The sequence below is a fragment of the Triticum aestivum genome, chromosome 1B (assembly GCF_018294505.1).
Source record: "Triticum aestivum cultivar Chinese Spring chromosome 1B, IWGSC CS RefSeq v2.1, whole genome shotgun sequence".
NCBI classification, from domain to species: Eukaryota; Viridiplantae; Streptophyta; class Magnoliopsida; order Poales; family Poaceae; genus Triticum; species Triticum aestivum.
In genome coordinates, this window is record NC_057795.1 from 532,491,641 (window position 1) to 532,509,736 (window position 18,096).

An 18,096-nucleotide genomic window follows, 5' to 3' on the forward strand; every position below is an offset into this window, starting at 1 on the left:
AACGCGAATCATATAAGCATGATGAAAACTAGCTTAACGATAATTCCCATGTGTCCTCGGGAGCACTTTCCTCATTATAAGAACTTGTTCAGGCTTGTCCTTTGCTACAAAAAGGATTGGGCCACCTTTCTGCACTTTATTTACTTTCATTGCTTGTTACCCGTTACAAATTATCTTATCACAAAACTATCTGTTACCTACAATTTTAGTGCTTGCAGAGAATACCTTACTGAAAACCGCTTGTCATTTCCTTCTGCTCCTTGTTGGGTTCGACACTCTTACTTATCAAAAGGACTACTATAGATCCCCTACACTTGTGGGTCATCAAGACTCTTTTCTGGCGCCGTTGTCGGGGAGTGAAGCGCCTTTGGTGAATGGAACTTGGTAAGGAAACATTTATATAGTGTGCTGAAATTTACTGCCACTTGTTACTATGGAAACTAATCCTTTGAGGGGCTTGTTCGGGGTATCTTCACCCCGACCAGTAGAGCAAAGAGTTGCTCCTCAACCTAGTGAACCTACTGAAAATGTTTACTTTGAAATTCTTTCGGGTATGGTAGAGAAGCTGCTAGCTAATCCCTTTGCAGGAGATGGAACATTGCATCCTGATTTGCACCTTATTTATGTGGATGAAGTTTGTGAATTATTTAATCTTGCAGGTGCCCGATGATGTTGTTAATAAGAAGGTCTTCCCTTTATCTTTGAAGGGAGACACATTGACATGGTATAGGTTATGTGATGATACGGGATCCTGGGACTATAAACGATTGAAATTGAAATTTCACCAGAAGTTTTATCCTATGCATCTTGTTCATCAGGATCGTAATTATAGAACAACACTATTCTGATCCCAGGATTATTCTGATCATGATCGGCCTTATAAGGGCCAGCGAAGACCCTGCCGAACTCCCGAAACCGGCAGCGACATAAAAAAGGAAAACAAAAAACACCCCGACCCGAACTGCTCGATCCACCAGACCACCTTCCACCCCGATCCCCTGATCCCATCACCATCCAGACCACCCCGCCACCGCGCGACCCGCCGGGACCCCCCGCCACCGCGCGGCCTCCCGGAATCCCCGTCGCCGCGCGAACTCCCTGGCCCCCGTCGCCGCGCCACCTCCGAGGGCCCCGCCGCTGCTCCCCGACCCGACCTAGATACTGCGGCCGCACCCCCACCTCCGTCAGGTTCTCGCCTCCGCCACGACCACGCCGGGGAGCACCGCCCCTGTTTCCATTCATTTTCGCCAGGACCTCGCCTCACCCCGATGCTCCCAGCGCGCCGGCGCTAGTTCCTCTCCTCCCCCAATGACTGGATACATTGACCGAACTATTGGTCCTCCACGGATCCGGCCAACTGCACGCCGCTGGCCGCGGATCCGCCCCCGGGGACCAACCCAGACGCCGGCTGCCTCCACCACGTGCCCGACCCCGCCCCCACCCCCATTCCACCAGGCAGATGCCGTTGCCGTGCTCGGGGCCGACCATGGCTTATTATCTGACCGTCTGCTAGTTACTCTTCTTCTTCTTCTGTTGCAGAGATCTCCGTCGTTCCTTGCAGATGGCAACTCCAACGATGTGATTTTTTTTCTTCGACCACCTCAGCCGCTCACCAACATGGCCACCTGTAGTTCAGGAATTGCCCTGCTGATGCTAATCGCGAGGAGGTTTGCGTCGCTCTGTTGGCCGCGGGTATGACCGGCCACGCTGGTGCAACCTGTCTCCCGTGCGGACCAAACGGCCAGAGCTTCTCAATAGAACAGCTGCACCATGCGTTACTCGCTTAAAAAACTGAATCGTGGATGCCACCAAGAACCACGCATGTGCATGTGCATGTGCTTGGCACTACTTTCTCTCTCTAATTGCTTCTCAGTACGACATCTCTCTCTGTCTAATTGCTTCTCAATACATCGTTTGTCTCTGTTGAACTTGTTCAAACAGATAGCAATCTTGTGTACTAACTGATTTTATAGCCAAGTTTTGTCTGTATGTCATGCTACTAATCTAATACTAGAAAAACTTTGACATGAGATGAGTGTGTTCAGGGTAGAACAAAAATATTTCAAGATTCTTTTGTGTTTTTTCAGGGCTTAAATCATGTATTCTGTACACAGGAGTGAAGTTCAATTTGCCGGAGAAAGAGGCGTTGCCAAGGCCGATGCTGGCTGTTCGTGCATGGAAGTCTCCGTGTATTCTGTTTGATAACCTGGGAGCATGCCCAAAACATTCATAAATATCAATGACAGAAGTTCGAATATAGGGAGGTTGATGCTTTGTGTGTGTATACATTTTTTAGGGGATTGTGTGCTTGTATACATGGCAGCACAATTTTTTGTGCATGATATTTAGTTCTACAAATAGCAGTTGAATAAGGCAACAATTTCTTTTGGCATTTTCTTCATTTAGCCATTTGTGTTAGTATCATATTTTGGTACTTATTGTTTGCAAAAATAATGACATTGTTTTCACTAAAAAATCATGAAAAATATTGTGAAAGATTGTGCTCTCAATAGTGTTTAATATTGTGTCCGTAAGAACCTATCCATTTTTTCATTCTTCACGTTTTGAGTATATGTGACAATGGATAAAACATAATTACAATAATTAGACTTCAAATTATTAATGATCCGGTTAAACATTATAAAACTCAAAATTTCCAAGTTTATAAGAATCAAACCAAGAGGTTAAAATTTAAACAATAGTGTATTTAGAAAAACAAATTTAACCCACTTTTTTTAAAAAATCCTAGAAGTTCAAATTTAAATAATGGAGTGGTTCCATGTTTATTACAAACTCAGATTTCTCTCATTAGTACCAAATAAAACCAAAGAAATTTATATTAAGAAAACATATTAGCTCGATGTTTATATACCAAGAAGAAAGGGAGCATCACCTAGGAAAATGTTAACTCTCAAAGTTCAAATTTAATAATTAAAAGAGTACAAAAAATATTATGGGTGAATAAACATAGAAGTTCAAATTTGAATAACGAAGTGGGTCAATGTTTATGAAAGAACTAGAAAACAATCCCGTTATTAATATTAAACCCAGAAGTCTGACTTACAAAAATAGCCTAGTACGATATTTCTACAAAAGCCTTAGGTTTTCCTTGTTACCAAAGAAATAAAATCAAGAAGTTTGAATTAAAAATAGCGAAAGTAGTTAGATGTATACGAAAAACCCGAAATTCCTTACCTTTTCTAGGAAAAATAAAAGTATCAAGTTCAAGTTTGAAAAAACTATTGATTCTTATTTAAAAACTTTTTTTAAGAATAAACTTAAGAAGTTCAAATTTAAATAACAGAGAAGTTCCACGTTTATAAAAAACATAGATTTTTTCTCCTTACTAAAGAATAAAATGAAGAAGTTCAAAATAAAAAAGGAACGAATAAAAAACGGTTTAAAAGAATCCCCCCCTTTTTTTAAAAAAACTAGAAGGTCAAACTAAAATAACCAAGTGGTTCGATGTTTATTTAAAACCTAGGATTCTACCTTTTTAAATAACCTCATATATTCATCATTTCCAAAAAAACACAAAGAAATTCAAATAAAGAAGTTAGGTATTGATTTAAATAAAATCTAGGAAGTTCAATTCAAAATAACGAAGAAGTCCAATTGGGAAAAGCATATCAGTTTGATACTTATTTAAAAACTCAGGTTTTTCCAATTAATAAAGAATAAAACCAATAAGTTCAATTCAAAATAACGTAGAAGTTTGTTGTTTCTAACAAAACTCCAATTTTCATATTTCTAAGAAATACACAAAGAAGTTCAAATAAAAAAGTCAGAGCGGTTCGATGTCTATAAAAAACTCAGACTTTTTCCGTTACTAAAGCGAAATATAGAGAAGTTCAAATGGATAATAGCTAGGAGTTCATGTACTGCATGGTGTGCATTCGTATAAGAAAAATAAAATAAAAAGGTGAAGTCCAAAATTTGGTTGCTAGAAGTTCAAGTGCTTGACCGGAGAAAGTTCAAAAATTCTTGTGAGAGAGGTTGAGCAAAAATACATGACAGAAGTTCAATGTGAAAACAGCGGGAAGTTCAACTACTACACAAAATGCGTTTCACATAGGAATATAAGAATAGAAAACAAAAATATTAAAAGGTTTGTTGCAAGAAATTCACGTGCTTCTCCCGGTGAAGTTCAAGATCTCTAGTGTGAGACGTCCGGCCTTCAATTACTGTAAAAAAACAGACAAAAACGATGTTGTTTTTGCCATTTTTAAAACTGCTCTCAAACGACAACGAATTTGTAACGTCTGTCTACATGAAAAAGATGCTCCTATTCATAAGCTTTCCAACAGTATATTATATGCTATGTTCCGATGAATGGTTTAAATTTTTTATGTATACCGTTTAAAACACATTTTGTGTATTCAAAAAATTCTTTTGAACCATCATGAGTATGAAAAACTGATCAACACAGGAAAGTTGCGAGTTTTCAATAGCTTTTCATCAGTATATCATTTGCTCAATTCCAGTAAGTGGTTTGGGCGTTACGGACAAAAAACAACATGTCAAAAACAGAGTGAAGTTCAAACAGACATGCCCCAGAAGTTCAACTACTTCACGCAGTGCATTTCCGTTCGCGATGAACGCAGAAATCATGATCTCGCCATTTTCTAATTTATCTCAAAATGGCAAGAATATCATTTGTGTAAGTTCAAGTCCTCGGTTGGAGAAAGTTAAAAAAATTATTGTGAGAGACGTTTGTACAAAAGGAATATTATTTGTGTAACACTGACGAATGGATGAGAAAATTACAAACAAAAATATGTCACAGAAGTTCAACGTGAAAACAGCAGGAAGTTCAACTACTATGCTGAATGAATTTTAGATGAAAAACTTTTAAAATCATCGCGAGTATGAAAAAATGATCAATATGGGAAAGTTGCGTGTTTACAGCAGCTTTCCATCTATATATCACCTGCTCAATTCTGGTGAATGAATGGAGATCTAGTAGCAGTGGATGGAGATCTACGAGCAAAAAAACACGTGAAAAACAGAGTGAAGTTCAGGTAGACATGCCAAGAAGTTGAAGTTCTTCACGCGATGCATTTTCGAAGAATTCGTTTCACGATAAAGGCGGAACGCATGATCTTGCTGTTTTTGAAATTACTTAAAAATGGTTGCTAGAAGTTTTCTGTTGCTAAAAGTTCAAGTGCTCTACCCGAGAAAGTTCAAAAATTCTTGTGAGAGAGGTTGAACAAAAATACGTGACAGAAGTTCAAGGTGAAAACAGAGGGAAGTGCAAAAAACAACACGTTAAAAACAGTGTGAAGTTCGAACAGACATGCACGAGAAGTTCAACTACTTCACGCAGTGTATTTCCATTCGCGATGAAGGCAGAAATCATGATCTCATCATTTTCTAATTTCTTCAAAACAATAGGAAATCATTTGTGTAAGTTCAAGTCCTTCGTCGGAGAAAGTTCAAAAAAATATTGTGAGAGAGATTTGTACAAAAGGAATATCATTTGTGTGACATTGACAAATGTATGAGAAAATTACAAAACGAAAATACGTCACAGAAGTTCAACGTGAAAACAGCTGGAAGTTCAACTACTACACGGAATGAATTTCAAATGAAAAACTTTTAAAACCGTTGCGAGTACGAAAAAGTGATCAACACGGAAAAGTTGCGTGTCTACAGCAGCTTTCCATCGGTATATCACTTGCTCAATTTCGGTGAGTGTTCCGGTGCGTGGACGGAGAGCCACGAGCAAAAAAAAAGCACGTGAAAAACAGAGTGAAGTTCAAGGTTTCATACCGAGAAGTTCAGGTACTTCACGCGATGCATTTTTCACGAATCTGTTTCGCGATAACGGCAGAACGAATGATCTCGCCATTTTCCAAATTACTTGAAAACGGCAGGGAATCACAGAAAACCATCAACATGAAAAAGTTTCATATTTTCCTTAGCTTTTCAACGGTATATTATTTGCCCTATTCCGATCAAGTTTGTGGAAATTACAGCGAAAATACGTTTTTAGCCATTTTGAAAACTTACATAAAACAGTAAGGAATTAGGAGAAATAATATATACCAAAAATTTTCACCTTTCCTCAAGCTTTCCAACGCCATATCATTTGTTGCATTCGGACATAGGGTTAAAAAAATAGATCGAAAATACAAACTCGGTGAAACTTGTACCGTTTTCTAAATCACTTTTAAACCGTTCAAAATTAGAAAAAACTTTCTACATGAAAACGTAGCGCATTTTCATAAGATTTCCAACGCCGTATCATGTGCCTCAATTGGTTTAGCCATTTAGAAATGACATCGAAAATACGAACTCAGTTGTTCGGTTTGTGAAATTTTACGATTTTCTAAATTACTCTTTAACCGTAGGGAATTAGAGAAAACTTTCAACATGTGGAAGGAGCGGTTTTGCAGCAGCTTTCCAAAGCCATATTACGTGCCTCATTCCGATAATCGGTTAAGAAATGCGATCAAAATTACGATTCACGTTTTTTATGTGAAGAAAAAACGGTTTTCAAAACTGCTCTTAAACCGCTTACATTTTGCGAAAAATTTAACTTGGTTCATGATACTCGTGTCCATAGCTTTCCAACGGTATATAGCAAGCCCTATTTGGTCAATCTTGCGGGAAGTTCAACCTAGCACAGGGGGAAGTTCAGGTCGAACAACTCAGGCAGCAAAATCGCAAAAAACGCGAGTTCTTCATGACCTGAGTGCAAAATCCACCTATGAGCGAGATTCCTATCTAAAACAAGTATTTAGTTGCTAAAAATCATTTGAAAATTACACTTACATCACATGGAACACGACTAACCAGAAAAACTCGCGGTAGAAGGCACGGTTGCGAAGATAGCCCGAAGGTCGGGTTCGTACAGAGAGAAGTTCAGGCGCACGTACAAACAAAAATACGTCACAGAAGTTCAACATGAAAACAACATGAAGTTCAACTACTACGCTGAATGAATTTCAGATGAAAAACTTTTAAAATCGTTGCGAATATGAAAAAATGATCAACACGGGAAAGTTGTGTGTTTATAACAGCTTTCAATCGGTATATCACTTGCTCAATTCCGGTGAGTGGATGGAGAGCTAGGAGCAGTGGATAGAGATATACGAGCAAAAAAAGCACGTGAAAAACAGAGTGAAGTTCAAGTACACGTTCCGAAAAGTTCAGGTTCTTCACGCGATGCATGTTCGAAGAATCTTTTTCGCGATAAAGGCAGAACGAATGATCTCGCCATTTTCGCAATTACTTGAAAACGGCAAGGAATCAGAGAAAACCATCAACATGAAAAAGTTTCACATTTTCCGTAGCTTTTCAGCGGTATATTATTTGCCCCATTTCGATTAAGTATGTAGAAATTATGCCAAAAATACGTTTTTAGCCATTTTCTAATTTGAACTAAAACTGCAAGGAATTAGGAGAAACAATATATACGAAAAAGTTTCGCATTTGCTCAAGCTTTCCAACGCCGTATTATTTGTTGCATTCGGCCGTACGGTTAAAAAATTATCTCGAAAATACGAACGCGTTGGAACTTGTACCGTTTTCTGAATTACTTTTAAACCGTTCCAAATTAGAAAAAAATTTAACATGAAAAAGTAGCGCATTTTCACAAGCTTTCCAATGCCATATCATTTGCCTCAAATGGATTAGCCGTTTAGAAGTTACATTGAAAATACGAACTCGGCTGTTCGGTTTGCGAAATTTTACAATTTTCAAAATTACTCTTTATCCATATGGAATTAGAGAAAACTTTCAACATATCGAAGGAGCGGTTTTGCAGCAGCCTTCCAACGCTATATTATTTACCTCATTCTGATAAACGGTTTAGAAATGCGATCAAAAATACGATTCACGTTTTTTGTATGAAGAAAAAACGGTTTTCAAAACTGCTCTTAAACCGCTTACATTTTGCCAAAAATTTAACTTGCATCATGATATTGGTGTCCATAGCTTTCAAACGGTGTATCGCAAGCCCCATTTGGGCACTTTTTAGCTGAAGTTCAACCCAGTACAGAGGGAAGTTCAGGCGTGTTACTCAGGCAGTTCAGGTTGTGATCAGAATATTATTCTGATCCCGTGATCAGAATAGTGTTTATGTATATATATATATATATATATATATATATATATATATATATATATATATATATATATATATATATATATATATATATATATACGCCACCCTCTCACTCATCCTCCTCCTCCCCACCTTTCCCGAACGAGTGGAGCGGTCGGCCCCGGTTCCCGATTCCGAGCCCGTGGCCGGGTGGCCGGCGAATCCCCGTTCTGGTCGGGCGTGTGACCCCGAAGCCTGAGGAGCAGCAACCAGAGCCTCGCGCTCGGGGCGCTCGACAACCCCTGCCCAAGGTTAGACCCCAGCGCCCGTCTCCTCCTGCCGCCTCCCTCGTGGCGCTATGCTCTGCCGCCGCAGCTTCTTTTGATCGCGTGGCGGGCGGGCGGGCGGGTCGTGGAATGATACGGCGCGGTCGATTCGTCCTGCCAGTGGATTCGTTGGCTGCCGTCTGGGTTCCATCCATGGGTGATTTGCCCGGCGGACTGGTAGGCAGGCAGGCGCCGGAGGAGTGAGCGCTTGTGAGATCGGCGACTGCTGGATTTGGGAACTAGCAGCTGCGCCATGGCTCTGCTTCTTGGCTGGAGAGCACGCCAGGCCTGAGTAGTCAATGACTGGACGCTGCCATGTCGTTGACTAAGAGAGCTGGGAGTTCCCTTTTTAGCTACACCGTCTTCTTATTAACCCAACAACTCATGTGCCTCGTGTAGATGAATGTCGACAAGCTAAAGAAGATGGCCGGTGTTTTGACTTTTGATACGAGCAGAAGCGTTTCCTGCTTTCAGCATGTTACCTGTTCTACAGTATACAGATATCCATTTTACCTGTGTAAGTCGTTTGTTTCAGGCCTAAAATGTCTCCTCAGAATGAATACTTTGTGCCCTGTGAACCATTCTAACATGTACAAGTTTTTGGCCCAGCCCACCCACACTGTGATGTACTCAATATTAATCCTGAGAAGTTGGTCTTTTTGGTACTCCCCAAGGTGCTACATATGTACTCACTATGGCGATGTATTTGTACTGCCCAAACACATATGCAGGAGCCGAAAATAAGCATTTAGAAAAAAGGAATAGTGCTCATTGGAATTTTGAATAGTTCCGAAAAAAGTACTTGACTGATGTCTGTATGGGTTTGTACTGAGTGTGTTTTCGCATTCTAGACTTTACTTTTTTTTGGGTACGGCCTTTCCTCGTAACTTTTCAATGGTTTACGGTATCATCATCCCCGAACTTGCATGTTTATATCGTTGAACTGAATGACATTTTTTTTCAAAAAGAGGAATGTTTTGTGTGTTTCTTTTTTTTAACTCAACAATTTTTTGCAGCAATGTTTCTTTACTTCTCTCATTTTTACTAAAAAGCAGAGTACTAGTACTGATTTATGTGTGTGTCCGTACTGATTTATTTTTCATTGAGTGATTTTGAATTGTTCTGGAAGAAGAGTACTTGAAGTGATATCCGTATGGGGTTGTACTGAGCGTGTTTTCATAGACTAGACTTTACTCCATTTTTTTACTGAAAATTGTTTCATCATTTGTTCGCAAACGATAGTACCAAGTAAGATATATGTGGATTTGTACTGAGCATTTGTTTCATCATTTGTTTCATCATTTGTTCGCAAATGATAGTACGAACGGAGCTTTGTTCATCTTTTGTAGTGGGCATTCTCGTCACAGTGTGAGGATCTCCGAATTTATGTTGTTTTGTTCTGTGAACTTCCACAAAATTTTATTGGTAAATTACCCATGTTCTTCTTTTTTTTTTGCTAATTTTTTGTCCTCTGAACTTATGACCTCTGGAGTTTGTACTAATATGAATCATTTTGCTGAACCACTACAAATTTTTGTGTATTGAATCACTGTATAACTTAGAACCAAATTGTTTTGTAAACATACATTTTAACTTTTTCTATATGTACATTGACTTTTGGGGAGAGTAGCAATAGTTATATATAGTTTTTGGATAGTGATACATGAACTTGGTAAATTGAAGAATGTACTCTGGACGGTAACATGCCCTCTCGAGAGTATACTGATGTGAATCCTTTTGAACTTGCTTTGGATGGTAATACATGCCCACTCGAGTTTGTACTGATGTGAATCCTTTCAAACTTGTGTGGTTTATTTTTCGAACTTAACCGGCAGTATTGCAAGAACTTTCCCTGTACAAGATTTTTTTTCTCTATACTTGTTCATCAACCAAAATAGACAGTAGGGTCGAGAGAGCATTACAGGCAGCAAACAGAATTAATTTTTGTCTAGTTTTGGGTTGCACCTGAGGCAAATGAATCATACAAAATACTGATAGAAAATCATACTTTTTTCTCACAAAACCAAACCTCTAACCTTCCTACAATAATTCTTTGAACTTGCACACGTAGCTGAATTGAACTTTTCAACATTGGATCCCCTAATGTCATAGCAGTTCCCTCTTATAAATTTTTGCTAATTGATATGTACTGAGGAACTGATGTAGGTCCTTTTGTTGAACTTCTACTTGCTATTCTAAGGTCCGAACTGATGCATGTCCTTATGTTGAACTTCTACTTGCTATTCCAAGGTCTTTTAATAAAAACTTACGAAAGAAAATAGAGATGCGGTGGTGTGGCAGCACCGTGCAGCATGACATCTCGCTGGAGAAGCAACACTGCAGCTTGTGAGCACCCGCTGGATGCAGTAGGCCACGCCCCGATCCCTGGTCGCCGTTGTGGTTGGTGGCCATGGCGGCTCATATGGGGCGTTGGTCGCGGTGACGCGTGCGGAGCGTGGACGCGGTGGCTTGTGCACCGGCATGTCGTGGCAATCTCATATATGTGTTTGTGTAAGTACTTGTTTTAGGCCATCTTAAAAATTGTGTAGATAAAAAGAAATTGGTAAGAAATACACCATATGTTGTAAGCTGTTGATTACAACTTTACAAGTATATGGGGCTGAAACATGGTGAAAACATCTGTTCCATATCTTTATCGATAATATGGTGCAGTACTAAATTGTCATCATAAGGAACTAGCATGTCTCATTTCCCACTTGAAATTATGTATGAGAGGTACTGATTGATGAATAGAATCAGTACGTGATGACTTCCCTGTTTAGTTCAAAAGTCATATTCAGAACATGGAATTTCCCATAATTTTTGTGCAAGAGTTATTGAAACTCGTGTTCCAGCCAGGCCAAAGGAGGATTTAAATGCCCTGCAAAAAAATAAGGATTTAAACAGCAGGTCACTGCCCAAATAATGAATGGAACAACTGCACCATATTCATTCCTCTGTAGCAACTGCTGTATGATATCAATCAGAACAAGGGAGAGAAAATCAACACGTACTCTTCTACTTTGATAGGGAATACCAAAGAACTTTCAGTAAAATGCAGATACTTGTAACTGTTAATTTTTCTGAAAGAAATGGGTATTAGCACCATAAACCTGTTGTATTTCTAAAAATGATTAATCTTCAACTAACCGCTCAATGACAAGTGAACTTACAGGGGTATGCACTATCTGATTCAGACGTTTGCCAACTTCACCATCATTTTTATTGAGAATTGTCAACAAGATCGACTGTCATCTCCGCTCCATACGGGTATACTCCTGGGCAACATGTGGAACCTATCAGCCTCGTGAGCAACATGTGTAACCTATCGAGGTTATCCTGATCCTGCACCATTACCAGCAAAAAGCATCAATAAATAGGCGAACTCTTCAAGAGAAGCAACATACATATCTATACTAACCATCCCAGATATACCACTGCTATTTATTTGTTCAGAGGTGTGCCCAAGGTAAGTTTGTTTCAGTGCTACCTCATCGTCCCATTTGAAACTGTAAATAAAACACTAACAAACCTTGCATTTATTCTTTCAAACCAAGAAAACCTTCAACTGTTATATGTCTCAAACAAATGTAGGAACACACATGTTAATTTGCGGAGAAATGTGTCCATGAGTATTCAATGCATTAGCCATGAGCCAAGTTGCGGGAAGAGACACTACATCCATCCATATCCTTTTCTGGGAGAAATTCGGGGGTAAAGTAAAGGGCAAAGCTTTCTTGCGCTTCCTACACTGGCTTGCTCATACGTGTTCCTGCAAAATGATGGATGTCTCGCCGGAGAAACGAGACAGCAGAACCCCTCCCCACTGTCGAACAGCTGCGGTCGGCGGTCGCCGACGAGAGAGTAGATGGAATGGATCCTCCTGAGCACCATCTCTGACGCCATTATTCCTCATCTCTTCTAGCGTTCCCCTGCTCCAAGTAGTTAGTTACAAGTAGAAAGAATGCCTTTCTTTAGGATGTAGCAGCAGCAGTGGTAGTACGCAAGGTATCGCATCTCGGTCCATGGTGAGTCGTGGAAGGCGTCGATCCTTATATACTTCAACAAAAACTGGTTAAGACCAAAAACTGAAGGAGTCGAAATTCAAGAAACTAACTGATGTTCCTTATGTTCCTTATGTACTTGAACTATTTAAAATTTGAAGATTTGAACTAATGTTTTACCTAAGTACCGACACTACAAAATACATAAAACCATTTTTTAACACAAAAATCTCTACAACTACTAGTACTACAAAATGCATTATGCAGGCAGAGAGTACAACATAAAACTCCCACTCTCAGACTGTAATTCGCTACATATAGTGAAAATAATTTTTTGATAAAGAATGAGAGGAGGTGAATTCGAGGGATCCTCTACTTGAACTGAACAGAGATAAATAGACGAACTGAAAGCTCACACATGAACAGAGGAACTGGCCAAGCTCCACACGAACTGTTATCCATAGGCTTCTCCTTGTCCCTGCCTTAACAAAAGCTAAGTCTGGACTTTGAACTGCTCTGGAACAAAATCTGCTATGGGCCAGTTTTATCATAGGAATAATATCAAACAAGTTGAGGGTATTCACGACACAACAAGAACAAGCAACCAACTTTTCGACGAATTTGAGAGAGGAGAAAGAGAGAGATCCACGCTGGGTTGTAGCGAAGAGGGCGGCTCCCGCATCATCAGTTCGTCAGTGCAAGACGGGGAATAGCAGCAGGTCACAAAGAGGGCGGCTGTCTGCCTCGTCATCGTAGTACTGAGGGACGCGCCCCTGCCGAACTGCTAGAGGCGGTGGCACCCGACGGCGAGCAGAACCTCCCCACAAACTGACGTCAATGGCTAGAGGCGGAGGAGCTCCACACCGGCAAGGCTCGCCGCCCCACCACACCGGCGCCACCACTTCTAGCACACCTCCCGATCTGCGCCGTTCGGACGCGGGGTGGCAGGGCGCCGGCGGGATGCGGGATCGCCGGGAGACAGGGGCGCTGGGTGGCCGGGCAACAATGAGGCGTGGGGTGGCCGGGAAGCGGCGGGGCGCTGGGTGCCCGGAAGGCAGTGGGGCGCGGGATGGCCGGGCGACGGCGGGACGCTTGGTGGCCGGGCGGCGGCGGGGCGCGGGGTGGCCGGGCGGCGGCGGGGCATGGGGTGGCCGGGCGGCGGCAGGGCGCGGCGTGGTCGGGCGACGGCGGGGACGAGGTGGTGGGGTAGCCGGGCCGGCCTTTGCAAGCTTATGGAATTTAGTCCAGTTGGTTTCATCGGATCGGTGAATTTGCATTTCACTTCTATATAGGGCGCGAGGATAACATAATATTATTCTGTTACTAGTAACAAAATAGCTCTGTCCTATATATATAGGGCTGGACTATTCTGTCACCGGTAACTGAGAAATATTCTGTTACCCGTGCGGCCTATATAGACGAGCGATCCGCAAATGTCGAACTGCCCAAGCTTAAAACAAAAAATTGTCCCGAGCACGTCATCCCCAACCTCTCGACCTTATCCTCCCACCGCGCTGCGACGCCTGCCGGACCTTGCACGGCGCCGCCCCCATCTCGCCCGACTTTCCACCGCGCCACCCCACCCGGCCTCCCACCGCGCCGCGCCGCCCCGCCCGGCCTCCCACCACGCCATCCCGCCCGCCCGGCCTCCCATCGCGCGGCGCCGCCCCGCACGGCCTTCCTCCGTGCCGCCCGGCCTCCTTCCGTGCCGCCCGGCCTCCCACCGCGTAGCGCCGCCCTGCCCGACCTCCCACCGCAACGCACCCTCCCGCTACAGGTCTCACACTCCCTCGGCTGCAGGTCGCGGCCTCCCGCGGCTGCAGGTCGCGGATTCGACTTCGTCGCTGCACATAGGGACCGTGGCCTCCCCCGCGTGTGGTCGCCTCCGTCCTGCTTCGGCCCGTTTCCGGCTATCCATAGACTGATTGAACTGACGGGCATCCCCTCCGACGATTGCAGCTTCACCAATGTTGCCGTTCAACAACGCAGCGGTGAGATGCTTTTCTCTCGTTTTCTCCCGCCTCTGTAATTTCTTTTTGATTTTGGGGACTGAGTGAGTGCAGTACACCGAGGCATTCCATGTGCTGATGGGTTTTCTTGATTAGCACAAATTCATGAACTATCATTTTTTTAATTGAACTGTTGCTACTCTTGATTCAGATCTGAGGGGAGAAGACAAACTAAATGATTCAGTTCATCATTGGCATCCTTGTGAACAGTTTTGAAGATAGCTTTCAGAGACTAATTACGTGATATTTCTCTCAAACTTTTTCTACAAATAGCCTGGGACTTCCACTGACTGTGCCACTGCTTCAGCGTCCACCATCAGTGGCATTGGCCGCCCTCTGGTATGTTGCTATACTACATCTCTGCATGTATTTTGTTGGGACAAATGCATTTTTGCCCCTAGTTGGAACCTACCCACGGGTTTTGCTCTTACTTTTCGACTCTGCTCAGTTTTGCCCTTAGATTTTGCTGCGAGGTCGCCCGAATGCCCTTTGACCATTTGACCAATACTTTGAAAATTCATAACAAATTGATATGAGCTCAGAAAAATGCAAATAAGATATCAAAATGTTCAGATAAACATTATCTTTATGTTTATGTCATTTGCATTCAAGACAAAAGTACCATTTAATCAAACTAAGGTTATTAATGTTATTAACATTATTAAAAATAAAAAGGTATAAACAATAACTTTTTGAGGAATAAAAATAACACGCAAATGCAGGTGGCATTTTATGAACATCCCGATATCTTATTGGCATTATTATGAGTTCATATCAACTTGTTATGAAGTTTTAAAATAATGGTCAGTCATTTGAACATTCATCACAAGTTGATACGAACTCAGAAAAATGCAAATAAGATATCAGGATGTTCAGAAAACGTCCCCTACATTTGTATGTAATTTTTATTCCTGGAAAAAAATTATTTTTATACCATTTTATTTATAGTAATGTTAATAACATTAATAACCTTAGGTTGTTTAAATGGTATTTTTTTCCTGAATGCAAATGACATGCACATAAAGGTAATGTTTATCTGAACATTTTGATATCTTATTTGCATTTTTCTGAGTTTATATCAATTTCTTATGAATTTTCAAAGTATTGGTCAAACGGTCAAAGGGCATTGAAGCGACCTCGGAGGAAAATCTAAGGGCAAAACTGAGCAGAGTCGAAAAGTAAGGGCAAAACCCGTGGGTAGGTTCCAACTAGGGGCAAAAATGTAATTGTCCCTATTTTGTTTGGGATGTAAGTCTTTCTATAGATCATGTTATGAGTAATGGAATAGGACGAGGTTGCTAGGAAGATTTTTAGTTCACCTTTAATGTGATGTGCACTTCATCTTTACAGAGCCAAATCTTGGCGCTCCCAGCCGCTGCTCCTGAACCCCGCCTCCATCAGCTCCACTTCACCGGAGCCGCCAGTCCGCATGAGTAGGGCTAGCGTATCCCCCTACAGCGGTCAAATCCCACTGCACCCAGCCGCTGCTCTTGAACCTCGCCTCCATCAGCTCCACTTCACTGGAGCCGTCAGTCTGCAGGAGTAGGGGTAGCAGGTTCACCCAACGTCGGACGCCTTCTTCCATCTCCAAAAATCTTGTTTTTGAGTTCAGTTCTTCATCACATGTTTCACTAGCTGAAATTGCTTGACGAACAGAGCAAAGGTTGTATCTTCGTCTACTGTTTTTCAGATATTTGTCATATGCATGGGCACGGCTATATTTGCTTGTTATGATCTAGTGGGCACCATTAACATTTGATATTCCTTCTGCAGGGCCCAAACCCGCTATCGTGCAAGAAAAAGAAATCAAAGCCCCAACCGTCAGCTGCTCAAATCATCAGGTAATTAATCAGCACTAAACATACGTGTCTAATCCAATGTTGCGAAAGCAAGCTTGGAGTTGCTTGACTTATCTTGAGGTGTAGAACTGATATAAGACGGAGAAGAGATAATGCAACAAAAATGTTAGATAGGCAGGGGAAGTCCATTGTGCATTCTGATTTGTTGTAGCTCCTGACATCACGGTTTATGTGTGCTGTAGGATTGATTTTTGTTTGGTTTAAATAGTAATATCCTAATTCTGTTCATGGAGGACGCTTGAGTGGGTTGTCTATTTGATGATTTTAGTTACCGCTCAACACCTCATTCCATTAGTATAGCGAGAACTACACAAGATAAATAAGATGGGAGAGGATAAATATCATTGTGTGGTTCTTTTGCAAATTAAATCAAATAGTCCGTGCACAGTAAAAGGGAATATTTACAAAGAAAAATGTACTGAAAGTACATTTATCATATTTTGTGAAGTTCTAGAAAAAGAAAAGGAAAAGTTCAAGCAAAACCAAAAAGTTCAAAAATAGGGCCATTATTGGTCGCCTGGGTCAGTTCATGTGCTACCATTGGAGGAGTTTAAAAAATCATAACTAGTGCATTTCCATAAAATTCTGTAGTTTCGTGTGTGTGCTGCTACAAATATGAACAATTTTTTTTCCAATCATACTAGTACTGATGCAATCACCTAAAATAAGTTGAAGAAAAATTCTGTAAGTTTGGTGCATGTGTTGCTACAAAAATCTATTGTATGTCTGTGTGTAGCTACTGTATGTCTTCTGAATCATGATGCATGATATTCTTTCAGGAAAAATATTTTCAGGTTATTGGTGCCGCTGGATAACTGTCATAGTTTGTCGCCAGCAAAGTCCTCGAACTTGGTCTACACCAGTAGTAGAACTTACTGGTTCTCCGTGACCTAAAGTTGAAAACAGACAAAAATTCTCAAGTAATGTAATCTGTAGCAAAACACACAATTCTTTTATCGAAATGTTGTAACTAGAGGACTATAACCACTACAGGATGCCAAAAAAGTATCAGACTGCACAAGTAGTGTTCCATTTATCTTTCTCTCATGCCTGCCCTTTTGATCTTATAGGAATTGAGGCTTCGCCAAGGAACAAGACTGGTAACTAGCGCAAAGGAGACTATGTCGAGAGGTGGCACTGCAAGACTTGCTGATGTGTAGTTATGGCATAAAAAGATGAAAAAATTGTATCTTGTATGATTCCATAAGCTGTACATAGCAAATCTTCCCATGTGGATCAGTACAACTTATGTACGGCCTTGAGTTCACAAATCTTATAGTAATCTTTGTAGTGCTTTTCGTAACACTAAGTAAAGCAAGAGTAGCCCTTTTCTTGTGAGCAACAATTCAAACGAATCTGTTGTATCAGTTCTTATGATAGATAGAAGATAAAACAAGAAAGAGAAGCCCTTTTTTTGTATCAGCTCTGTTGAATCTGTTGTATCAGCAAGAGTAGCCCTTTTTTTGTATAAGTTCACTAGCCAAAAGGTTAGAGAAGTCTACCTTATAATTTGCAATCTTAAAGATGATGATCAGTTTGAATTAAAAAATTGGTTTTTGCATTAAAAACAATGATCAGACCAAATTAAAAACAATGATCAATTTGAATTAAAAAATAAATGATCAATTCGAACAAGAAACAATTGTCAGCTTGAATTTAAAACAAGAAAGAGAAAACCGTTCCTAATAAATAGAAATGCGGAAGTGTGAAGTGCAAATAATGACATGTCCGATGTTTCAACAACGATTGAATGCAAAAATCCAGGAAATTCAAAAAACCCACTCATATGTTAAAAGTTCAAGTTGCAAAACGAGAGAAGTACAAAACACCATTGCAAAAGAAGAGTTA

The 18,096-nt window shown here is 41.0% G+C and overlaps 1 long non-coding RNA gene across 3 annotated transcripts; it reads left to right on the plus strand.

Annotated features, from left to right (window-relative positions):
* Positions 1 to 14,123: 14,123 nt before the first annotated feature.
* On the plus strand, positions 14,124 to 17,667 carry LOC123093944 (uncharacterized). 3 transcript variants are annotated; one of them, XR_006445687.1, is made up of 6 exons: positions 14,124 to 14,371; positions 14,541 to 14,728; positions 15,740 to 16,052; positions 16,163 to 16,230; positions 17,028 to 17,168; positions 17,319 to 17,667. It is a non-coding gene; the product is annotated as an uncharacterized lncRNA (long non-coding RNA). The 3 variants fall into 3 exon arrangements; XR_006445686.1 differs by lacking the exon at positions 14,124 to 14,371 and having other exon boundaries at positions 14,378 to 14,728; XR_006445693.1 differs by lacking the exon at positions 14,124 to 14,371 and having other exon boundaries at positions 14,378 to 14,728; positions 17,043 to 17,168.
* The last annotated feature ends 429 nt before the right edge of the window (positions 17,668 to 18,096 follow it).